The following is a 6,000-nucleotide window of genomic DNA, read 5'->3' on the forward strand; positions in this document are numbered from 1 at the left end:
ACACTAAACCTAAATTAAGAAAGAACCTTAACTTTTGGAAAACGAAAAAGGTAAAACACAATAGCAATAGCAATAATATAATATTATTATTTAACATAAAACAGTCCTATATAATAAACACATCTTGTTCACTTTGAGTTGCGTACTTACACATCCTCTATAATATCATTGTCTCTGTTACCTTAAATCAATCTTCATCAACTTCAAATCTATAATTAACTCAAAACAATTATTATTATGGGTAAGGTAGCGGTGGCTGCGACGGTGGTGTTTGCCGCGGCCGTGTCAGCGGCGGTGGTGGTGGCGGTCCGTCACCGGATGCGGAGGTCCGGCAACTGGGCAAAAGCAGTGGATATACTAAAGGAGTTTGAAGACAAGTGTGGAACTCCGGTTTATAAACTCCGGCAAGTTGCCGACGCTATGACGGTTGAGATGCATGCCGGACTTGCCTCCGACGGCGGCAGCAAACTCAAGATGTTAATTAGCTATGTTGACAACCTTCCCACTGGGTATATATATGTATATATATATATATATTTAATAATAATATTTGTACATAATTTATATTGTTTTTTCTATTTATAGATTTTGATTGTTATTGGTTATTGAATATTCATTAGTTGATATGAAGTTATGAACTAGTTTTAATTTATTTTTTTTATATTTAATTTGAAATTATTGATTCATATTATTTTTTCTATTTATAGATTTTGATTATTGTTGATGATTAGTCAATCTGAACTAGTTTTAATTTTATTTTTTTTTTTGTATATAATTTGGAAGTTTTGATTTATGTTATAAAAATAAGTGTTGTAAAAGTCGCTAAGGTGATTAATTGGAAATCGAAGGGTGATTGGATTTTGAAGAATAGGGATTATTAATAGGTCAAAATCTTTTCATTGGAAAAGGGTAAATTGGATTTTAATAATTACAAATTTAACCATTTGGCAAGGATTAATCCCAACTTTGAACGTATTTTCATTATTGGAGGAGAATGCGTTCAAAGTTGGGACTGCCTGCAAACATTTCCTATGTAGGGATTAATCCTGGCTAATAAGTGAAAAAATTGTCCCTTTGAAAAGTTACATATAATTCCAATCTGATTAATCGTTGGTCAGTACACTAATGCTACTAGACTAGTGCCTAGCGAGTTTTACAACAACATACAAAATACCAAGATTTTGGTATTGCATTTAGTTCAGTTTCATTAGATTTTTTAGGCAAGGATTAAGGTTAAGTTTGACTAATTTCCACTGACTTTGAATTTTGGCTTAATGTTTGTAAGTTGAAACTTTGTTAATATATTAGTATGCATGGGAGAATGTTTTAGCAGTGTTAATGTGCATATACTTCTTGATTCGGATTAAAGCCGAAATTATTAGTTTAGAGTGTTTAGGTAAACTCTTTATCAATTAGATAAAGAGTACCTCTTTGTTTCTGATAAATTTTAAAATTGCCTAACCATAGTTTGCTTTAAGGAAAACATGTCCCAATAATAATTTCCAAAAAGCAAGATTTTACCGGTTTTTAGTTGATAAAGGGCTATGCAATGCATATTGTTAGTTCTGGACTTACTTTATATGATTCTAATGGTTGATTGGAAATAGTTGTATTGAATGATTCTTCTTGGCTGGTTTTTTATGCAATTTTTTTATGTTGAAAAAAGCTGCTTTTTTAAAGAATAAATGAATAACCTCACACTACTATTACTAATTTTGTTCTTGATAATATCCCCTTTGTTTGTTGTTCAATTAGGAAAACCGAAAAGTAATGGAGAATATTAATATTTCTTTCAAGGGTAATTTTAAGATTATTTTATATTGATATATTAGTCATTCAAATATAACTTACACCTTGTGCTTTATATTATGGGAAATATATTTTATTTACATACTGCTACAAATCTGATTAATTTTTTCCAAAAATATTTAATATTCTGTAATCATGATCATTTGTCCAAGAAATGTAATGACTCCGTTTTTTCTTTCTACAGGGACGAAACAGGAATTTTCTACGCTCTTGATCTTGGGGGTACCAATTTCCGTGTTCTTCGTGTTAAATTGGGTGGTGTTGATAATGTTAAAAAAGAATTTCAAGAAGTTTCAATCCCTCCGAATCTCATGATCGGGAAATGTGAAGTGAGTACTCACATGCATACACACATATTTTTGTGTATATACATATATATGTTGCCATTAACAAACAAGTATAAAAGATTTAGTGTGAATTAAATGATTTTTTTTTGCTATTTTAGGATCTATTTGATTTTATTGCTGGAGAACTTGCAAAATTTGTCGCTACGGAAGGCGAAGATATGCAAGTTCCAGCTGGCACGCAACGGGAGTTAGGGTTCACTTTTTCATTTCCTGTCAAGCAATCATCAGTTGCAGGAGGGACTCTTGTTAGATGGACTAAAGGCTTCAATATTGAAGATGCAGTAAGTGTTGTTTGCCCTTTTGTATATCTATAGTATAAGCCTCAGAAAAATGAAACCAAAACAGAGAAAATTTTCTGAACATGGCAAGTGACAATTTTGCTAATCAAAGATACTGTTGAAGTACGTTTCTTGTCGTTGTGACCATTAGAGAATACGTATGATAGGCTTGTGTTCGCATGATTAGTAAAGGGTATAATAGACATAGTGCAGAATATCTTTTCCTCAAATTGGAAAGTTAGACATTTTTGCTAAAGAGGGATATTTTTTGTAATGATGCATATATATACCTGTTGCCAACGACAATGGTATTGTTTTTTTACCACAGTATTTATAAGGGGATAAGGGAACCATAGACATTTTTATGTACAAAGAATCTTTCGGTAAATTGGAAAGTGAGTATTTTGTTAATGAAGATAGATTTTCTATGGCAAGTTTCTTAAGGGTATATGGGTTAGGTTATAATAGGAAGTATAGTTTTTGTAGGAAGGATAGGAAGTAATCTTGTTCATTGATTTTAAACATGGAGGGTTTAGATTAGTTCAGTGGGAAATCAAGTAAGAAAGAAGGGGGGAGGGCATAAAAGGAATAACACATTTGTTGACTTTCTCTCTCCACATGTAAGGCACATGCCAAATTCCCCCATCATTTTAAAACGTCCATAACTTTTTTTACGACGTTTTTATTGAAAAACAAATTCACCATAATAACGAGTGTCTTTTTATCTTTTATATGAGTACCATATTGTTATATAAAAATTTTAATAAAAAATTAGTGGGTTTTTTACGTATTGTGTTTTACCAAAATTGTGTTATACAATTGTATTTATCATTGTGTTTTTTTTCTCAGTGTTTTTTTCTATTGTGTTTTTATCATTATGTTTTTTTTTTCATAGTGTTTTTTTCCATTGTTTTTTTTTAAATTGTGTTTTTCATAGTGTTTTCCATTGTGTTTTTATCGGCGGCCGTTTTCCGGTGACTTTTTTTCGACGACTTTTCGGTGAATTTTCCGGCCATTTTTCCGGCAAAATTTATCGGGGATTGTTTTCCGATGACTTTCCGACGACTTTTGCAGTGAACTTTTCCGGCGAGGTGGTGGTGGTGGGTGACGGTTGTGGTGGCGGTAGGCGGTGGAGTGGTGGAGGGTTGTAGGAGATGAGTGAAGATGTAAGTGGGTTTTATGTAAGTGGGTTTTTGAAATTAATTTAAGTGGGTTTTGAGATTAAATTAAGTGGGTTTTGATATTAAAGTGTTAAAGACTAAAATACCCTCCTTCCTAGCCTTCTTAGGAAAATCAAACTTCTTATTTGAACCTAACCCAAGGGTATATATATACAAGACTTATAAGGGTTTATTAGTCATTTTACAACACTTAAAAGTTAAAACAATTGTTTCTGTTTGTGCAGTTTATTAATTTGTTTTTTGTAACAGGTTGGGCAGGACATTGTAGAAGAGTTGACTAAAGCAATGGAAAGGGTTGGCCTTGATATGCGCGTTTCGGCTTTGGTAATTTTTGTTCTTTTTTGCTTGATTATTTTCCTGTTGAGATATAAGGGGTGTTTTAATTATGTGATTTTAAATAACCAGATTGAGATAATAAGCTTGGAATAAAATGTGTTGTAGGAGACGGTGCTTTGATTTTTTATTTTTTATTTATTTTTAAGTATGAAGTTATAATCAAATAAGCCTGTTTAAGTGTTTAGTAAGTTTTTAATAATAGAATAAATTAATACATAAAATGACCAAAAAAGCTTAATATTTATAATTACTTGAAATACAGGTTAATGACACGGTTGGAACCTTAGCGGGAGGACGATATAGTGATCCTGATGTAATTGCTGCTGTAATATTAGGTACCGGAACTAATGCAGCATATGTTGAACGCGCAAATGCAATACCTAAATGGCAAGGTCTACTTCCTAAATCAGGGGAAATGGTTAGTAATTTTCTTTTATTTTGAGTGTATTTTATTTAATATGAATACATAACTGTTTATGGTTTAAGGTTATAAACATGGAATGGGGCAACTTTCGGTCATCACATCTTCCTTTGACTGAGTATGATGAAAATCTTGATAATGATAGCTTGAACCCTGGAGAGCAGGTAAAGATTTTCGACCTTTTCTTTTTTTGGTTATTTATTGCTTATATTTTACGGGCCTCGCTTGAATTCGAATGGAGAATATAAACATGGAATGGGGCAACTTTCGGTCATCACATATTTTACAGGCCCCGCTTGAATTCGAATGGAAATGCATGCATGCTTAGGGTGTTTGTTTACTTCATAGCATCACTTACAATTGCGGACTGGTTATAAATATATGTTTGGTTCAATGAGACATTTGAATTATGTTTAGCCACCACCACCCCCCCCCCCCCAACTAAAATCTATGTGTGCATATAAAATCAATACATAATTGATTGTAATTTTCTTAAAACAGATATATGGAGAAGATGATTTCTGGAATGTATTTAGGAGAAGTCGTGAGACGAGTGTTGTTAAAGATGGCCGAGAAGCAGAGTTTTTTGGTGATACCGTGCCATCCAAACTTGAAAGCCCTTCATATTAAGGTACAATGTTGTCTTGCATAATCATATGGGTATCTAAAGTATAATCAAGTTGGTTTGCATATATTATCAATCCACACGTATTTTTTTTCCAATATTGTTTGATGTGTGTATTTAGGACACCTGATATGTCTGCAATGCATCATGATTCGACTCCCGACCTCAAGTGGTTGCTACCAAGTTAAAAGACATACTCGAGGTATATATTGTTGTTCTTTGACCTCTAGTTTTGTGATTTACACCGTTAATGATGTATATGGTTTGATTGAAGATATCCAACACTTCTCTAAAAATGAGAAAAGTGATTGTGGAGCTATGTGACATCGTGGCAACGCGTGGGGCTCGTCTTTCAGCTGCGGGAATATTAGGAATTCTCAAAAAAATAGGACGTGATACCGTCAAGGAGGAGAAGACCAGAAATCAGTAATAGCAATGGACGGCGGGCTGTTTGAGCACTACACTAAATTCAGAATCGCAATGCCAAAGCACAATGAACGAGTTATTAGGCGAAGAAGCTTCTAAAAATGTCATAGTCAAGCTATCTAACGACGGGTCTGGTCTCGGGGCTGCCCTTCTTGCAGCATCACATTCCCAATATCGCGAATACACTGAGGCTACATAGACTTGTATTGTATTTTGTATATTTGATTCGGCGTTTTCTGGATTATGATGTTGAGAAATTTTTGTTTTTGGATACGTGTTTTAAAAGTCCCCGCTAAAGGTTGTGCTATGTAATATGCCAATATCTATTTTATGTGTTACAGTGAATAAAGCAAACATGTTATTAGCTTTTGGAAGGTTAGAGAAACATTTGTTATTATGTTTACGAAGTTTATGCACAAGTTAATCGAGACGGCTCAGCTTGAAGTTAAACGGGACAAGCCAACTTTAACTTGGGTTCGCCCTTGAAGTTAAATGAGTTGACTTGGTTCGCTGAAAGCTTGACCTAGCTTGTGATCGTTGAGCTAACTTATGGCTTTTCGAGCCAACCTTACAATAA

General features: G+C 33.5%; 1 pseudogene across 1 annotated transcript; it reads left to right on the forward strand.

Annotated features, from left to right (window-relative positions):
* Positions 1-235: 235 nt before the first annotated feature.
* LOC143578210 (hexokinase-2-like) lies at positions 236-5,708 on the forward strand (annotated as a pseudogene). The gene is made up of 9 exons (XR_013143221.1): positions 236-509; positions 1,994-2,138; positions 2,255-2,437; positions 3,865-3,939; positions 4,214-4,369; positions 4,438-4,538; positions 4,877-5,003; positions 5,119-5,199; positions 5,272-5,708. The product of XR_013143221.1 is annotated as a hexokinase-2-like (transcript).
* The last annotated feature ends 292 nt before the right edge of the window (positions 5,709-6,000 follow it).

This window comes from Bidens hawaiensis, unplaced genomic scaffold, assembly GCF_021521415.1.
Source record: "Bidens hawaiensis isolate Kalapana, Puna unplaced genomic scaffold, B.hawaiensis_p1.1 tig00029063_1, whole genome shotgun sequence".
NCBI classification, from domain to species: domain Eukaryota; kingdom Viridiplantae; phylum Streptophyta; class Magnoliopsida; order Asterales; family Asteraceae; genus Bidens; species Bidens hawaiensis.